A 19,840-nucleotide genomic window follows, 5' to 3' on the forward strand; every position below is an offset into this window, starting at 1 on the left:
AGGTCGAACCATAGGTACTCTACTACGTCTGATACAGTATATTTTTACACGCACATTTTTCCTCCGTGCCGAGACGTGGCACACCCTACCGCGCAATTTCGGGGTCCTCCCGGGTGGTGCACGCATATATTCTTCCTAACATGGGACGCCCTGCTGCGTGTTTTCTGGGTCCTCCTCGGTCGTAGCACCAAAGGAAGTAAATGAGTCGTGAAATCACGAAAGACCACCTTTCCCGCCGAGTACATCAGTGAAGCACGGTGGCTAGCTAGTTGGGCTAGTTCGACCGATTAGCTAGGCCGCCGCCACATTTGTTTTTTCACCCCCTTTTTTATCTACTTGCCGGCAGGTAAATTTAAATATCCACCGCGGCGTTGCTCTGGTGTTTGTGTGCGGCGGGATTTTTAATTTTTTGATTAACAGGAGCAGGCGCGGCAGGATTTTTAATTTTTTGATTGACGGGAGCAGGCGCGGCAGCAATTAGTCACGATGACTCCGCCTGTACCCACTGCTCCCTGATGTGAGAAGTCGTAGACTGGTGTTTTACCGTGGTAAAAACCAAAAGATTCCCCGCTCCTTCCGCCTTCCCGTAGATTGCATTGCCTTTCAACCGTTTCGCCCCCTTTGCTTCCTCTCCCCATTGCTTCTACCTGGTGCCATGGCGGCGCAGCAGATCACGGAGTCCGAGGTGAGGCTCCTGACACAGGAGCTCGATGCCAAGGATGCAGAGCTCAGGGCCAAGGACGTGGAGCTCCGTGAGCTCAAGGAGGAGAGGAGTGCCATGCTCCTCCGTTATGTGCGGGAGTTCACGGAGCTTCAAAAGCGGCAGGCATCCACCACAAAGATGCTCAAGGCGTCGGCGGCATTGCTGCAGAAAGCGGGAGATACGATAGGCGGTCAGGGGAGCCGGCTGGAGCGCGAGCGGGCCGATCATGACGAGGTCCAGGATTGCCTCAGCCACTTGGTGAACCAAGTTGCCACGCACGTGTTGCGGCTGCGCGATGCCTACCGTCGTGCCAGCGTGACAATGCCGGCAGTCGGGCTAAACCCTCTGCATGGGCATGTCCATGTCTCGGCGCAACATGACCGTTGGATCAAACTCAGACGGTGCAGATCAGTCACTGTAGAACAAAGTGTGTGGGTGTGTTTGGTTGCATTCTCATCTCAATATAGTTGTTTCCTCTTCGTGTATTTTTGTCAACCTACTAGTGTGGACTCATGCACCCTTCATGCACTCTGCCAAACACCCAAAAGTGGGTCGAGAAGGGAAATTTTGCTCCCATCCCGTGCACCCTTCATACACCCTGCCTAACAATATTCGTGCTTCATGTGGTTCATGTTTCGTGGAGTGCTGTAGCACCGTACTCACCGTGCGCTGTGGACCTAGTTATGTTTACATTGATCTCACTGTCCATTCTCGACCGGACAGTCGAAAAAGCGGTACTATGTTACATATAGGAGTAGTTGACATGTGCACAACATCATTTGTTATCGTCAGATCTTACTACACTAGCAACAAGATTGTCTAGTACTGACGTATGAACCACTGCACATCCTAGTAGTAGGAGCACTGTGTATGTTCAAGTGGCTGCCATGTTTCGCACTCCTCCGTCGTAAGAGTGGAAATGCTTGATGTAATCATTTTTTTTCTTCTGAAAAATAGTGGACACGCTCTACCGTGCGGATCCTCCTCAAGCCATGCACTAAATTACTCACTTTCGCCGACGTGTGGGACAGCCAGCATCGGGGTCCACCAGCCATGCACTAAATTACTCCGTAGTAGAGTGACGGTAGACTACCCCGATCGAAGCGCCGCAGTAATGCCCAATGAGCCGTCAAATCACAAAACCCCCTCCTTTCCAGCAGTAAGTTGGACGGACGAAGCAACCATCATTTCACTCTTCTCTCTCAGCTTCGTCTCTACCCAACCCTCGCTTCTGCCTCATCTTTTTCCTCATTTCTTCAAGAAAACCCCGACCTGCTTCTGCCATTGTTCTTCTCTCCCAAAGAAGGAAAGGTGAGCGCATCAATGGTGTTGATTCTGGCCAAGGCCCAGTCTTGCAACCCCGAGACTGATCCTATAACTCCCTCTCTTTTCTTCTTTTGGGTTTGTGATTATGGTTTCTTTTCTTTTATTTCTATTTGACAGTTTCTTGATGCATGCTGGAGCACCAGCCGAAGTGATGTCTATGGCTCTGGCCAAAACCATCGAGGCTCATGGTACGAAGAAGCGCAAGCACCCCGCCGAGACTACCCCAGACAAGCTCAAAGCCATCGCCCTGTCCAAGCCCCCCTCTCTGGGATACGGATGTATCTAATACTAAAATTTGACTTGATACATCCGTATCTAGACAAATCTAAGACAAGAATTTTGGGACGGAGGGAGTACTTTATGAACATCAATGCTACCTTTTAAGAGGGTATATTTGCCTTAGTAACTTGTGTTATGGATATTGCATGTAATCCCTCTGCTCTCATGCCTTTGAAGACATGTTCTAGTGTCTTTGTTCACTCATTTCTGTGCGTATATGTAGTCATATATGGAGTATAATATCGAAAATCATCTTATATTTCTGAACGGAGGTAGTAATAAAATATGGTTTCTGTTTGAATTAGAACCAAGTCGCGGTGGAGATGAAGTTCTCAAAGTCATGCCATTGAACTGGAAGACCTGATGATGAGTTCTACTGCTGAACTATCCAGCTGCTGTGTCCTTGTCGCCATGTGTCCTGGACTAGTGTTTTCCTGTAGCATTGTTGCCAGGCGTGTTCTCGAGGCTGTACTTGACCACAACAATTTCCTGGATGTGCCTTCGATTACGAAGGGTGTGGTTCTTGTAAAGCTTCCCAACAAATCTGATGCGGCCTGTCTTCATCATCATGTTTATGAGTGGAAAGACCACTCTGTTAGGTTCTCCAAGGTTGACAAGATGGTGATGGGGCATGTAGACATCTCACACGAAGTCCATGGCCTAGTCAGTTATGCGGGGTTCATCCCATAGGTCGGTGGCAAAAAATAGTCTGCAGAGTTTAGTTAGTGCAACTTTGCTTGTCTGTAGTAAGTACTATTGTTCAATACTTGATTTGTGTTTGTGAACCCTGTATTGTTTATTAGTACTGCCGCTTTTGATGTGTGGTCAGTCCTGAAAACGGTCTATGTTAATGTCTGTCCACTCAATTCAGTCTGTATATTTTGAAGTATCCATATCATAATTTTTGTGAGGAAGGTCTATCAATTATGGTTACACTCCAATATCTGTATTCATTGCAGGGTTTATCGCACCCACCAGGATTTCCAGCCCCATGGATGTTCAGTCCATATGATTTGTCATGACCTTTGGACTGTCCTGCTTGTGGGAGTAGGCGGGGCCCCTGCATGCCACGCGTAGTTGAACGGTCAATCTTCTGTTTAGTACTTCAACATAGTGATTTCCTGGTAAGGATTCACTCATGTCATATCAAGTAAATCTTATTGATTTACTGTCTAAATCTTATTGATTTAATGTCATGTTTTCTTTCTTTTCCTGCAATTTTATGATGCAGGTTTTGCCATGTGACATTCATCACAGAATAAACCGTTTGGTTTGCTCTACGATGGCAATTTTTGCAGGTTTCACTTCTTATGTCGTGTTAGTAACGAAGGCACTGTCCATCACTTATATTACTGGAAAAAAATTGGATTAGTCTGTTGTCTGAGTACAAGCTGAATCCCTATGATGAACTGCAGTTTCATTTAACAAAAACGCCACAATTAGTCCTTCTCGCGTTTAAAAGAAATGAAGAAAAAGACTGGATCACGGTCAGGGATCCTAGTCAAGTTAGAAAGCTCATCATAGCAGACCAGACACGATCGCCACTGTCTCGCACAGATCGAGCACCGACATTTGCTCTAGCACTGATAGCGGCAGCAGCTCAGTCTGATCCAGTAGAGGATTGGGCACCGACCGCGTCAGCGGATCAGTCTGATCTACCGGAGGATCAGGCATCGACACCGGCACTTGCTCCGACACCGGCACCAGCTCTACAAGGAGCACCATCTCCGGCAGCAACAGCGGCTTCGGCACCTGCACCAACACTTGCACTTGCCTCTGCTCCGGCCCGTGCAGTTGCACCGGCAACAGACTGGGCTGCAGTTCGCACTTCATATACCAAAGTCCTTACAAAAACCGACATGTCCACCTTCTTGGTAAGCATTGGCTGCCCAAGTGCTTCGTTCTTTTTTCTTTCCATGTTGTTTCACATGATTCACTGTGTTGATCTAACTGTTTGGGTATGTCTTCTTGTTTGCAAATAGAGAATTCCTAGAGCAACGAGGGAATCGTTCAACAATCCGGGCGACCGCGGCCAAGTTTCTCATACCATGCGTAGCCTTGGTGTGAATGAACCTGCTCCAATATATCGTAAGTACAAAGGATGGTAGCATGATGATTGATGCTAAAGGATGGTCAAGGTTCAAATCTAAATCATATCTTGCGGTAGGGGATGATGTCAAAATCGAACTTTCTTGGCAAGGAGAGCTGGTCCAAATCAACTTTGAAATTCTTTAGTAGCAGCACGCAACTGCCTAACTGATCTATCCTCCGAGACATTTTGATGTAATAATCTGGCATGGTGAAACAAGTGTCCTGTGTGTATAAGTAGTACGATAGTATTATTTATCACATGGTATATCATTGATAGAATTGCAACTCTGATTCCTGGTTAGGAACTGTCGTTCGATTTCATTCCAACAGCTGTCATGCTTTATTCAATTTTGTGTATTCGCCTTGCGACAGCATCTAAAACCAGCGCCGTACCAATCGCTTGCAATATGAAAAGCGCTGAGGTAGAACACATGGGCCCCCAAACATGCAGGGTTGGCCTGCGGCCCAAAGTCCAGAACCTGGTTTCGAGAAGCACTAGCTCAGTGTAGAAGTGGCGTCCTCCTCCTGCTGTGGGTTGGGCGAAGATGAATGTTGATGCTGAGTTATCTCGCAATGGTGAAAGGGGAGCCCTGGCAATTGTGAGCTGGGATCATATAGGCTTCTTCCTTGGAGCATCGGCACTAGTGTGCGAAAGTGTTACTGATCCAGAGATCCTATAGGCAATGGCATGTTGCGAGGGGCTATCTCTGGCTCTTGACTTAAACCTGCAACAAGTTCAGATTAGCACTGATTGTTCAGCAACAGTCAAGCATATCGGAGAGGCATAATTGGGGCCCAGCAAAGTTATTATGGACGAGATCAAGATGAAGAAGAATATGTTCCAAACCATGGAGATCATACATGAAAAACGCGAGTGTAATGTTGAAGTGCATGTGCTCACAAAAGCTGCTACTTCTTTGCCCTGTGGACGCCATCTTTGGCTCACAGGAACCCCCGAAATTATTTGTATACCTATGACTGTTAATCTTCAATAAAGCAGCTTTTATCCCTCAAAAAAACATCTAAGTATTATATTCTCTACTGAACCCCCATAATGCCCGTGCGTTGCAGAGGGAGTATTTTTCTCGGCAAGGTGAGCCTGTGATATAAAAGATTTGTATATTTCTTTACGGAGGGTAGTGTATCTCTCTGTCAAAAAATATATTTATGTGTAACTAGTTACTCCTGTCTTTCTACTTCCTTTTGCTGATATGTGGGGCAACTGGCAACAGGATCCACGTGCCATATGCACAAATTAGAGTGCACAACTTCACGGTAGACACACCCCGGTCGTAGCGCCACAGTAATGCCCAATGAGCCGTCAAATCACAACCCCCCTTTCTAGCTTTAGTAGTAAGCTGGATGAACGAAGCGGCAATATTTCACTGGGCCTGAATCCCTTTCTCCCTCGTCTGCTTGTTCAGAGAAAACCCCCTCTCTGCGATTGCATAGGGTTTACTCATGGAGAACCATGTACGAATTCTTCATCCTTCCCCGATAAACCCAAGTCCCTTTGTCACAGGTAATCCTAGGATGGCAGCCGCCGTCGTTGATGCATTTTTCTTCCTACTGAATCTAGTGTGTTTCATTTGCAGTGCCCAATGTGCGAGTACCCTACAGGTTTCTGCGCCCTCGGCGAGATGCCACACTTGTTCCTTGTCATCCTAACACAGCATTTTGAAACGCGCAAAGTATGTTCCTAGAATCCTCTTTTCTATCCGGGAGGGTGGGGGTTTTTTGAACATGTTGTGTTCTCATATTATTTTTCCTGCAGTGTATTATTTGCTCTGTCAGAACACATGTACTCAAGATGCTCGGCCTTGCTATAACTGAATACACTAGTTTAATGGTCACAGTGAAGACAAGCCATGGATATAAGTTCCGAGTTGGGTTCATGAACCAAGAAGATCGCTGTTTTTTTATGGCCGAACTTGGATAAACTTTCTCAAGTGTTACGGACTGAAAGTTGGTGCACGAATGTTGATGGAAATAGAAGAACCTGGTCTCATCTTCACTGCGATCTTCCACCCCGACGTCGTTCCAATTGTTCATCCATGTTAGTTTTGTATCTGGTTCTTGCTTGTTGCCTCGATTACTTCTTAATCCACCTATTCTATCTAACTAATCACAATTTAACTTTAGAAGTAGCAACGAATCTCTCACGAAGATGCTACTTCTAACTAATATTTTCTTATAATTGGTGGCACGTGTAGGTTTTTTCAGAGTAAAGCAGTCTGCTCGTTTGTTACTCTGTAATAACTTGGCTGTTACTAATGGCACTAAAGTTGACTGGATCGACATCCACAAGTTCCTTCACTTTATTGACCGTCTTGAGGTCCTTGTGGGGCGTTTCAATGGTGGAAGGCCACATGGGATATGTGTGCCACTGCTGCACTCATTGAACAGGTCCAACTGTGTCAAGAAACTTATGGTACGAGCTGTTTTCTGTTATATATGTTGTTCATAAACTATTGCTTATACACAGTTTTACAACTGTGATCTTCTTGAAACAGGAACTGCCAAGTTCTATTGTTCCTATATAGATGCCTGACCATGGTCGGGTCAGACTTGTGCTTGGTCACAACATGATGTTTATGTCGACCTACTCAATTCCCCTTGGAGGTGAAAAGATACTTATTCATGGGTGGTCTCAAATAATGAAGGCCCGTCCATCTTGGAGAATAGGACATAAGATTATATTCATGCTTTTCCATCGCTCTAAAGCGAATATCCTGTTTATTAACCACGTTGCGAGGTGAAGCCGCTTTCAGAAGGTTGTGGATGCGCGGGGTGGCGCCTGGGCCTTGTCCTGGGGCTTGGCGGCCTCACCCTTGGTTAACTATAGGCGAAGTAGCACTGTTCGAGGCGTGCTTTGTACGGTTGAACCTGTATAAGTACTCATACTGCTTTCAGCTTTGGTTGTTAAGTGCCCCTGCTGGTTTCAGTTAAGGTTGTTAAGTACTACAGTCTGTCGTGTTTCTTCAGTCCTGTCTTCCTCCAGTCGCCAAAACCAAACCAGCGCCGGCGGGGCCGCCTGCTTCCGCCTCCCACGCCTGGCTGCGCCTCAGCGCACGCATCGCCGCCCCACCGTCTCCTAAATCGTTAACGCCGACGTCCTCCGCGCGCTTTGGTGCGCTCGCTACGGCGCCGCCCTCTCGCGCTGTCAACATGGTCAACAAAATAATTATTGCTCCACCTGACAGAATGAGTGCAGCTGACAGCGGGGACCCACCGGACGGGTCACCGTATTTTGCAAAAAAAACGTTCCCCTCGCTATCAACTCGGACCCACCAGAAGTGCCTCCTTATTACGCACAAAAAATGAATACTCCCCCACCTAGCTGGGACCCACCTTGGTGGGAGGCTGACTTGTGGGCCTACTAAGTTGACGGGGACGAAGGGCTTTGTCAACTTAGTCAATATGAACGATTCTAGCTCCAGTGACCGTACGATGTCCATCCAACGGACGTAGTGCTTCTTCAACCTCTGGTCTTCTTGCTCCAGCTGCCCAAAGCAGCGCTGGTCGTGTCGCATGCTCTTGCCTCCCGTGGCTGGCTGTGCTGCCGCGGAGGCCTCACCGCCCCTACTATTCCCACCGCTGGCCAGGCCCTGTGGCGACGGCAACCTCACACCGCAACCGAACCAGTGAACCCTCGTACTCCTCTCCGCGTGGGCTTCCACTGCCGCGTCTTCCCCGGCACCACGTCGTTCCCTTCCTAGGCCTCGCCGTCGTCGACCGCCGTGGTGCTCTCGGCGCGGCGTGGTCAATGTGGTCAACGACCGACTTCCATCGGAAGAGTACTGTGCGTGGAGACGCTGATAGCTGGGTCCACGGCCGCAGTAAGGAAGTGCCTCCTTATTACGCGCAAAATAACTATTCCTCCACCTGACAGCAGGGACCCACCGGACGGGCCACCGTGTTTCGCGAAAAAAATGTTTGCCCCTGACTACTGGGACCCACCAGCTACATCTTCGCACGCAAGGAAGTGCCTGACAGTCGGGACCTACCTGGTCGAAGCGTACGTAGCGTTGTCATTCTGGTCGCGAACGTGTACGTACATATATACTGGTCGATATAGAGGCGTGCACGTGTCGTAGTAGAGGCGCGCACGTAGCATGTACACGTACGTACAGCGGCCAGGGTGCAAGAAAGAAAATACGGCCACGTATGTGTACATACGGGCGGGGTCTCGAACGCCTACTCATGCATACGTACGGCCAGGGCTCGTGTACAAGGCTGGGTCGGAACGGAGAAACAGCGTCGTCGTCGTGTTCATGGGGAGGCAACGGAATGCGTCGTGTTCATGGGAAGGCAACAGAATGCGTCATGTTCATCGGGAGGCCTTGGACGGAATAGGTGATGGAAACGAGACCTGACGTACCGCAGAATGGAGGAAACGGCCTTGTGTTCGACCAGCCACGTTCGAAACGGGAACCTATTCATCGGGAGGAGTCTGGCATACCACAAAACGGAGGAAACGGACCTCCTACGGTCGAAACAAGGGTCCTGTTGATCGGGAGGGGTGTGGCGTACCGCAAAACGGACGAAACGGACTTGTGTTGGAGCGCTACGGTCGAAACGGGGGTCCTGTTGATCGGGAGGGTTGTGGCGTACCGCAAAACAGGACTCCACGGGGTACTGTTCATCTCCACCGTCGACCCCCTCCAGCCTCCACGAGCTACTGTTCATCCACCGTCGACCTCCTCCAGCCTCCACCTGCCACTGTTCATCCACGGGCTCCTGTTCATCCAGCCTCCACCGCGCGCTACTCCGCCAGCTACTGTTCAACCAGCCATCTCCACGGGCTCCTGTTCAACCACCCCTCCACGGGCTACTGTTCATCCTGCCCTCCACCGTCTACTGTTCATCCTGCCCTCCACGGGGTGGTCCTGTTCATCCAGCCCCAACCGGCTCGATCGATCGGGGTCCTGTTCATCCAGAGGCAACACCACGGGGTCCTGTTCATCCACCCCCACCGGGAACTGTTCATCCAACCCCCCCCCCCCCCGCAACGCTCCCTATTCATCCAGTGGCAGCATCGACCGGCTTCAGTTAGTAGCAGTAGCGAAGGAATCGCTCGATCGGGTTCAGTTAATAGCCATCGATCGATCGCTCGGGTTCAGTAACGCGTAGCCTGCAGTGCAATCGCTCAGGTTTAGTTAGAGCCCAACGCCTCGCTCGGGTTTAGTTAGAGCCAACGCCTCGCACACACGCGCATACGTGTACGAGAGAAACGCGCATCGCTCGGCCCCCGACCTTCCACCATAACCGGGAACTCCCCGAAATTTTCCTCCCCCTCGCTTCTACCACGGTTTTTTCCGTCATGGACGGCCCAAAGAATGTCATGCAGCTGCCTCTCCGGCCCGCCCAGGACGAAAAGCCCATTTTCTGTCATGATTTTTTGTCATAGAAGTAGGAGCCCACCACATCTATGATGATACCAAGTTTTGTCACAATTATCGTCATAGAAGTGTCATATGTATGACATAATTTTTTTTGTTCGGCCCAAAATGTCACGGATGTGTCTTTTTTTTGTAATGTATGCATGAGTTGTCATTTGATAAATGGGATCACTTCATTAGGAGAATGATGTGATTGACTTGACCCATTCCGTTAGCTTAGCACTTGATCGTTTTAGTTTACTGCTATTGCTTTCTTCATCACTTATACATGTTCCTATGACTATGAGATTATGCAACTCCCGATTACCGGAGGAACACTTTGTGTGCTACCAAACGTCACAACATAACTGGGTGATTATAAAGTTGCTCTACATGTGTCTCCAATGGTACTTGTTGAATTGGCATAGATCGAGATTAGGATTTGTCACTCCTATTGTCAGAGAGGTATCTCTGGGCCCTCTCGGTAATGCACATCACTATAAGCGTTGCAAGAAATGTGACTAATGAGTTAGTTATGGGATGATGCATTACGGAACGAGTAAGGAGACTTGCCGGTAACGAGATTGAACTAGGTATTGAGATACCGATGATCGAATCTCGGGAAAGTAACATAGCGATGACAAAGGGAACAACGTATGTTGTTATGCGGTTTGACCGATAAAGATCTTCGTAGAATATGTAGGAACCAATACGAGCATCCAGGTTCCGCTATTGGTTATTGAACGGAGACATGTCTCGGTCATGTCTACATAGTTCTCGAACCCGTAGGGTCTGCACGCTTAAAGTTCTATGACGATCGTTATTATGAGTTTATGTGATTTGATGTACCGAAGGTAGTTCGGAGTCCCGGATGTGACAACGGACATGACGAGGAGTCTCTAAATGGTCGATACATGAAGATTGTGTAACATCCCAAATTTTCAATTTGGAATGTTATACATAGTCATCCATGCATATCATATTTTATTCGCATTTCGTCCCGCGATCCTCGAAATCCTAAGCAACTCAAGGACCCTCGGAGAGAGTTGGGGATTTCCCGGTTTTCAAATTTGATCTTTATCAAATCTTGAAACGAGGATTTTTGGTTTTAATTATTTTCTCTCCAAAATATTTCACACTGAAATATATGAGAGGAGATAATATGACTTCTCCAAGAAAATTGAAATATTAGAGGAATTAAAATCAATTAATTGCTTTATTGCTTTGTTTGGATTTTATTGCAATTTTGGTTGCATTAGAAAAACTGCACGTTTTCCAAAATTGCATTTTAGGGCCAAGAAAATGTTCATCTCGTTCTAAATATTTTATTTAGACGGTGAAAATTTATTTTGGCATTTTTAGATTTTTATTTGTTTTTCTAGGATTTTATTTCGGTCGGCGAAATTATTTAAAAAAAAGAGGTTCCCGCGCCGACTGGGCCTAAGGCCCAGCCGCGCCCGGTCGCCGCCGCCTTCCCCGCGAGCGCCGCCTCCGCCTCGGACTAGGAGTCCGAGCCGGACTCCTCTCCACCGCCGCGCCTTGCCCCCTCCTCCAAGCCACCCCGCCCCGTCCTTTATATACGCCGCCACCCCGCCCCAAACGCCACCACCACCGCCGCCGCAGCCGCCTCCGCCGCTTGCCGCCGCCTCTGTAGCCCCGCGCCGCCGCCGCCGAGCGCCGCCGCCCCCTATGCCGCGGGCCCGCCGGACCTCTCGCCGGAGGTAGCCGCCGCGCCCCACCGCTGGTTTTTTTATAAAGACTGTCCGGTTTTTTTTAAACCCGAGATCTGTTTTTTTCGGATTCGCCGGTTTTCTCGGTTTTTCTTTTTAGCTGACGTTCGTCCGAACGTTTGTTTTAACGAATGGTTCTTCGCCCTTTAGAAACAGCCAACGAACGCTCGTTCGTTAGTCTGTTCGTCCATTTTCTTTTATCGGATTTATTCCGCGATTTTCTCTGATCGCGATTTCTGATCCGATCTTAGTTTCTGTTTTTCTTTTCGCTCGTTAGTTGGAATCAGGCGATTCAAGCGCCTAGAGTTTCGTCTCGAAACCCTCTTTCCGCTTAACCAACTCAAACAAGTTTTCTCTACTGCAAAGTTTGATCTAGTTTCAGATTATTACACGAAACTTCTTTCTTTCGCCGTTTGAGTTTCGTTGCTCTGTTTGATTTGATTCTTTTTGCAAACCAGAGTTCTTAATTTGAACTTTCTAGTCAACCTCTTTTTGTTTGAGTTTTGCTTGTGCATCATTGCTTGTTACTTATGTGTGCTATTGTTTGCTTGCGATAGAACACCCAGAGTGCGAAGCGTGCTATTACGAGTCCCTAGGTTTCGCAGATCGTCAGCAAGGCAAGTAACACTTTGATCATATCCCTTTTATCACCCAGTTTTTATGCATTAGTTCCAATCCTCAAACATTTCATGATTAGGATGTCATTAACTTGTGGGTTGGGAAGTAGTTGATGAGGTAGAACCTATTGCCCTGTTACATTCAAACCCCTGGGAGTTACTCTACGCGTTGCTTATATATACTATGCTATGCTATGCTCGTAGACGTGGTTTGTGTTTGAGTGAAATACATGACAGATGTGAGCGTGTTAATGAATGGTTCAACTTAAGGTGGCAACTTAATCAAACAACTGGGTGGATTGAGGCACCTGGAGTACCCAGTGTTGCCTGTATTTTTTTGGAAATCCCGGAGTACCCGTGTGATCTTCCTATGGACCACCACCCAGGCTCAAAGGGAACTGAGATGATTCCTGCTAGAAACTTCCGTCTGCAGCCACAAGCTATTATGGGCTCTAGCATAGTTGATTAAGTTACATGAAGCTCTTGAAGAGGCAGATCAGCAGGTAGTGGGATGTAGGTTTGGTATGGTCTGTCCGGAGTAGAGAGTTAATGTTTCTGAAAGACTGTGTCTCGGTCATCCGTTTCTCAAACACCATGTAGTGCGAGAATCCAACGGAGGCGATTGAGTCTTGTGGGGAAAAGTGCGCAAACCTCTGCAGAGTGTACAATCTAATCATGGTTAGCCGTGTCCCCGGTTATGGACAATTCTTGAGTATCTAGTACTTGGGTTATCAGAAGTATCTCATCATGTTTAACTAATATTGTTGGGTTGTTAATCACCTTAATTGGGATTGAGTTGGAGGAACCTTCTCAATGATGTTTCAACTACCATGATAGTAAAGTTAAAATCTATTCCTTTGTTGTAGGGAAAAATTGGCTTTTTCGCAAAACTGTAACCATAGAGCTTTCCACCAGCCAAATATGCATCTAGTGATAGCATTATTCTGTTCTTGCTCTATTGTGTTACTTTGCCAGCATATTCCATGTGCTGACCCGTTTCGGGCTGCAACGTATTATGTAGCAAACTTTTCAGACGAGGAGTAAGGTTCGTTAGGTCGTTCCCGTGCAGCTCAGCTATGCCATTGGAGTTGATGGACTCACTCTATCTTCCAAGCCTTCCACTGTTATCGTATTAGATGGCCTTAAGCCATATTATTGTAATAAGTTCTCTTTTGAGACTTTCGATGTAATAAGTGTGTGATTGCTACTCTGTTATAAATCCTTCAAGTACTGTGTGTGTCAGCATTACCGATCCAGGGATGACACTGAAGCACAGAGACTTGACCATCTGAGGTCGGGTCGCTACAAGATGGTATCAGAGCACACGCTGAGTGTAGGACATGACCACTAAGATAAACCCTAGGTCACCCTTCTCTTCTCATTTCTAACTCCTCTCCATTTTCTACTCTTTAGGATGGCGGAGATGAAGAACAAGTTTGCCCAACCGGATGAAGACACACCTTTTGGACACCACTTGAAGGAAGTCACTAGGTACCTGAACATTGGAATACCAAGTTTCATCGGGACGTACACCGCCACTTTACCTGAAGAGGAGCGCTGGAGGATACAAGTACAAGTTCCAGGAAGGACGTTCTCGCCAACTTCTAAACCCATAGAGTTTTCTTTTGAAGCACCCACCTGGAGTCTAGGCAAGAGCATGGCAGCCCACATCAGCATTGGATGCATTGGAGAAGTTTACAACAGGGAACTTAAGGACACTATTTACCAAATATGTGGGTGCCGAGACAAGCAATGGGAAGTAATCAGCACCAGGAAGGATAGATCCATTGCATATTTCCACTACAAGAAATGTGGACATTTATGACAAAAATATAATGACCGTGCCCAATTGGTCATGGATCAATGACAAAAAATTACAAGATGGTCATGGGGTGTCCAAGGGGTCTAAACTCCTCACAATTGTGACCATCTATGTCAGAAAGGTCATAGTCTCATCACTCAAATTGGTCATGAAAGGTATGGCACTATCCATGGCCTTGTTTTGGGCCCAACATGACAAAATTAATATGGTCACAGGCTTGAATAATGATGACTGGGCAGACAGATCAGCAATTTGCCCTTGTGTCATTGTATATGTGTAGTAATTTTGTTTACGTGTCATGTATATGTGTGAAATCAACCTGCGGGTGCATGACAAATGGGGTATATCTACACCTCAAATGAGTGAACCGAATATTTAGTAGGTCCTAGATTTGATGTTGGGACCAACAAACCTATGAGACCCACTAACCCACCGGACATGTGGGATTAGCTAGCATTCAGGGCCCACATGTAAGACGATGGGCCGAATGACCAATGGACCCACCTTACACATGGGACCATCTGACCTATAAGTACAATTGAATACTGATAAAATAAAAGGAGCTCCAACGGCTGGACTAGGTCCATTACAAAGAAGAAGAATAGTTGAGAAGGTTGCCTGCTTACGATCAAGGCTAGATTTCTGTCCAAAAATCTAAGGGCTTCCCTTTTATATTTGTATTTTCAATTTAGACAACTTAAAATTGTTTGAGGATTATCTAAATTATTTCATATCTAAATAAAAAGGTGTTTTTTGTAGTCACGTCATATTATTGATATTGGTCATTTAGTGAACGTGCATTATCCTTATAAAATTCGACAATTTTTTTATAACTTTGAATTAGAACAAAAGCTAAAAACACACTTATTCGCGGATGAAGGGTGTATCAGTCAGCACATTATACCATTGAAAATCTCATTTCATTAATTCAATGCTAATTTTTTTATCACATATAACACATATTTGGTTGGTCTATTTTATAGTTAAAATTAAATTTTAAGATGCATGCATTCATTGGAATGGAGGGAATATCTCCGACAAATTTTGAGCTCGCGCCATATGTCTCAGGGTATTTTCCTGCAAAATGCATTACACGTGCGAGACTTCCCGGCCCAAAGGCCCGAAACTAGACCAACCTAGGTCGTAAAAAAAATTCTAAAACCCTAACTCCTCCCGAATCCCCTCCAGCGCCGCTCCCACCTTCTACTCTCTCCACGATCCCCTCCTCTCCCACCTCGCCGAGCCTCGATCTGGCCGGATCTTGTCAATCCACACACGGATCCAGCCTAACCATCCCGCAGCTGCGGCGGCGGGCCACCAGGACGGCGGCGGGAACCACCAACCCATCTTGAGATCTCAACAGCGGCGGGTACCAAGAACCGATGCTGCACCAACCGCACGCGTCACAAGGAGGGCGAGTGTGGTTGCTGTCGGAGCAGTGAACACTGCGCTTGGCGCTGGACCAGCGGGGGCTGGGTGGGCCGCGACGCTTGATTGGGTCGTTTCCAACTGCCCCGACGTCGGCAGCGATGAGACGGTGCGCCAGCAGACATGACCGTTTGCGCGCAAGGACCCCATGAATCCCGTGTACGCGGCCAAGGTGACCACGCCGCTTGCAGCTCCATCTGGGCTATCCTCACTATTATCGTCGCTTTCGGCTGGTCTCTTTCTTTTCTTTCTGAACACTATCGATTGATGAAGTTGTTTGCCCAAATTGATGTCTGAATGTGCCAAATCTGCTACTCTGTAGGTGCCAGTGTCGATGACATAATTTATCAATGGTGGGTTCAATAGTAACTCAAATCTGTTTCTTTGAATGTGCCAGCGTGTGATGGAATTTATCATTGGTGAGTTTGGTAGTAACTCTAATCTGCTGCTATTTTGTTTTCAGCCTGGTAAGATAGTTGTTCGTGCCACTTGCTTAACTGTGTTACCTGTTTTCAGCTAGTGTACAAAAACAAACAAATTCTAGACATGCATGAGTAGTGCAAGTATGAATTTGATCGTGCATCTTACCTGAGATTGACAAAGTCTTGCTTTGCTTAATTACACATAAACATGCATGGTAAAAACAAAATCCTTATTGATTACAGAGAAAGAAAGTTGATACTCCCATTACTGAGAACAAGATTTGGTTAGTTGAGAGTGTTCTATCCGAACTTTAGTCAGTTTTCCGGCATTTTACTATTCATAAATCATGCATTCCGAATTCCCTAAGTAGTTTTATTTGTGAAGTGACTATGTACTAATGTACTTCTCCGTCGCGTAATTGTCAATGTGCAAGATGTACATGGATAGTGCATTTTGCGTCACTTTCCCTATGTTTCTGCTGTCTGTAGTTACCCAGTAATCACCCGACCATTAATCTTAAGGTGTTTTAGTTTCCCAATTATATATGTGATAATAGCCCATTGTTAATTTTTACGTTTCTTTTCATCAGAATTTACACCGTAAGTACCAAGGTATTGAAGCATAGTCACCATTTTTTGCTTGTATATGTGTGCATTAGACATTATTTAGTTAACTCATCAAAATATAAAATTGGGTACGTCCATGCCATATATGCTCTCTGCTGTTGAGACATTGTGATATGTCATTTTTGGTGTCATGTTAGCCTGGAAAACCTTATGGTCTGAACCCTTGTACTTGATGGTTTCCGTGTGTATATCTATGGATGCACCCAATAGGTAGTATATAATGTTTAATATTTTTTCTCAAATATGGAAAGTGAAGTGATGGAAAATTTCTTCCGAGTAATTTGATACTATAACAGATACTAATATATTTAAGCACATATATGGTCCTTTTGTCTTTCCTGTGGACATACATTTTACTTCGCTCACAGAATGTTAATTGGCCCACTAAAAATTTGCATACTTATCAAACAGCTGCTAAGCTCTCTTTACTTTGGGAACTGTTTACCGGCATCTCAATCCCGACCTAGCAGGTCTGCTTACTGGCATCAACAGGTACCACTCTCTCCCCTTCTCCTCTAGAAAAATGCATGAATAGAGAATTCACAGCAAACTGGACAAGATCAGTATACTAGCATTGTTACACGATTAATTACTCTCTCCGTTTTTATTTACTCTGCATTTTAGAGTTGACTGAAGTCAAACTTCGTAAAGTTTGACCTAGTTTATAGAAAAGAATATAGATATTTATCATAATAAATCTATACGATGTGAAAGTACATTTAATAATAAATCTAATGTTGTTGATTTGTTATTGTATACCTTAATATTTTTGTATATAAACTTGGTCAAAGTTTGTAAACCTTGACTTTGACCAAAGCTAACATGCGAACTAAATAAAAACGGAGGGAGTATGAAATACTGCAAGGTGGATATGGTTCTAATAGTATCATCAACTATTCATTATATTATTGTCCTAAGCAGTTGCATTTGATAATAATTGCCTTATGTTTAGGAACGGAAGGAGTAATTTGTTACATTGGATCTCTTGGTGGTTAATTCCCCACATTCTGGAGGATTCATGCTTGTTCACTACACTTTTGTATGCATGGTTGATTGCATGCATTATCTTTTGCTTGCCGCCCGCAATGGTTGTTCAATAGATTTTCTATGTTCCATTCAACATGCACATTAACTTGTTGACATGTTTGGGCCAAAAAATATGGAACATGGAGGGTATCTTGTCCTAAGACCCGAGCCATTCACATGTATCGTAACGCTTTCCCTTACCTCTGGTGCATCATGCCAATGTATTTCTTTTTTCTAATTCCCCAACTGCTAATGAGTTACCTAAAGTTGAATCTATATTGAATACTCATTTACTTTAATAACTTGGTCAATACTTGATGTGCGCCTAGACAAGTGTAGCTACACATTGGAATCTTAAATTTCATTTTAGGGTGGCATTTGTATCCTTTATCTGGAAATAATACTTGCTTGTTAACCTCTGTTGTATTGTCATGATAGTCGTTGTTAAGCTACAATGAGAAAATTTTGTCCAACCTTTGTCCTATAGTGGGTGATTGTCTTGTGAAAAATACCTCTGTACTATACTGTCATGACACTTTGGTTGGCTTATCATAATTGTAGTTGTTTCCTTCTTATTACAGTATATGTGTCTTACAACAAAGATGTTTCAATTCAATTGCTATGTGGTCTGCATGTTCTTCTCATGTGTGATCTTTCTTGATCCCAGGATATTCTGCAATCCATAAGAACTGGCTACTCAGAAGTGGATGACAGTGAACAGGAGAAGCTATGGTTTCCTGATTTGTTGTTATGTGTACGTGTTGTCATGAAGCATAGGGGTTCTGGCTTTGTGTAAAATCATTATAAGTATAGTACCTCTTTAGAGGAGTTTAACGCTGAACTATGTATGTGATTCATGTACCTGAAGTATCCACTATGATGCCTATTGCTGAAAACAATATAACTATTTATTGATAATATTAGTTTCCGGCTGGAATTATCTATGATGCCTTTTTTGAGGTAAATCTACGACGCCTAGTGTAACAAAAATGTGCAAAATAACGACTTGGCCAAGTTAACAAAATTAATGGGCTAAAATTGATAGGATCAGTCTCTGGATGTGGCCCAAAAATGAAACGGGCTAAAATGAATGGGCTGTATTGTTGGGCTTTGCGCATTTAGATACCTTATTGGACTGGGCTGGTGAAAATTGTGACCTTATTTTTCAGTCATCTGTAATGCCATCAAGGCTGCCACATCATCACCTTAGCCACGTGGCTGAAGCCATGTCAGATCCTACATGGTTCAAGTAGACCTCTAGTGACGAAAACTATTAGACAAAGATTTATCGACCAAATGTTTTTGGTCATAGAATCTTTGACCAAAGCATTCAAAAGGTCATGTTTGTTTGTTCTTGATGGCCAACTATTGACCATCCAAATATGGTCATAAAAAGGTCATAAATGGATAACAACGATGATTCTTTGACCAAATTTGAGGGTCACAATTGAATGTTTTTCTTGTAGTGTTCATTCAGGAGTTAAACCAGCACATTCGACGCTAGGAGAACCAGATGTGCGCGGATATGATGGACTTGAAGAAGGCGAAGACTAGAATCATCGAGATGGAGGAAGAACTCAAGTTTACACGCGATGGTTATGAGGAGGAAATCAAGACACTACTGGAGAAGAATGACGACCTGGTTAAGAATATCGGAGTATTCATGGGAGGACCAGTGCCAATAGAGGAAGAAGAACCCAAGGAGATACGCCCCGAGGACTACATCATCATTGACGACACCGATTCTGATCCTAGTGATGATGACTATGAAGACGAAGCTGGAGCAGACGTCATGGAGTCTTCCACCGATCAAAACTTCTAGATGACTACCATATATCACTAGTATTCCCCCATGTATTTAGTAGTAGTTGAGCACTTGTGCGATAGTTCTAGATCGTTTGTATGCCCTTGCTTGATTATTGAGTGAAATGATTGTGTTTGTCTCATGTGCATATGGGTATTGTTTTCTCATTAGACCCCCTTCTCTATTCTAATCTCTTCCATCTAAACCCTCATATGCCTCCGAGACGTGAGACCGATTTTGCCTTCCCACCGGAGCTCACCCAGTTGATCCAACAGCAGAATACCTTGATGCAATTGCTAGTTCAGAATCAGGGCAACAACAACAATAAGAACAACAACAACCCGCCGCCCATGGACAACCTAGCCCATTTTCTAAGGTTACAACCACCGGTGTTTTCCAGTAGCGCCGAGCCCATAGTTGCGGACGATTTGGCTACGTCGCATTGGAAGGGAGTTGACCACCGCAGGTTGCACAGATGCTGAAAGAGTGCGCTTTGCCGCACACCAATTGGATGGACCAGCAGCCTCATGGTGGGAGAATTACACAGCCACATTTCCTATAGCCAATGTCACTTGGGACCAGTT

The 19,840-nt window shown here is 45.4% G+C and overlaps 1 long non-coding RNA gene across 2 annotated transcripts; it reads left to right on the plus strand.

Annotated features, from left to right (window-relative positions):
* The first annotated feature begins 15,060 nt into the window (after positions 1-15,060).
* On the plus strand, positions 15,061-18,396 carry LOC125531541 (uncharacterized). Of its 2 annotated transcripts, none has more exons than XR_007293314.2 (4): positions 15,061-15,610; positions 15,700-15,796; positions 16,838-16,918; positions 18,120-18,396. It is a non-coding gene; the product is annotated as an uncharacterized LOC125531541 (long non-coding RNA). The 2 variants fall into 2 exon arrangements; XR_007293315.2 differs by having other exon boundaries at positions 15,063-15,549.
* The last annotated feature ends 1,444 nt before the right edge of the window (positions 18,397-19,840 follow it).

The sequence above is a fragment of the Triticum urartu genome, chromosome 5A (genome assembly GCF_056163025.1).
Source record: "Triticum urartu cultivar PI428250 chromosome 5A, HENAU_Tu73, whole genome shotgun sequence".
Classification (NCBI taxonomy): Eukaryota; Viridiplantae; Streptophyta; class Magnoliopsida; order Poales; family Poaceae; genus Triticum; species Triticum urartu.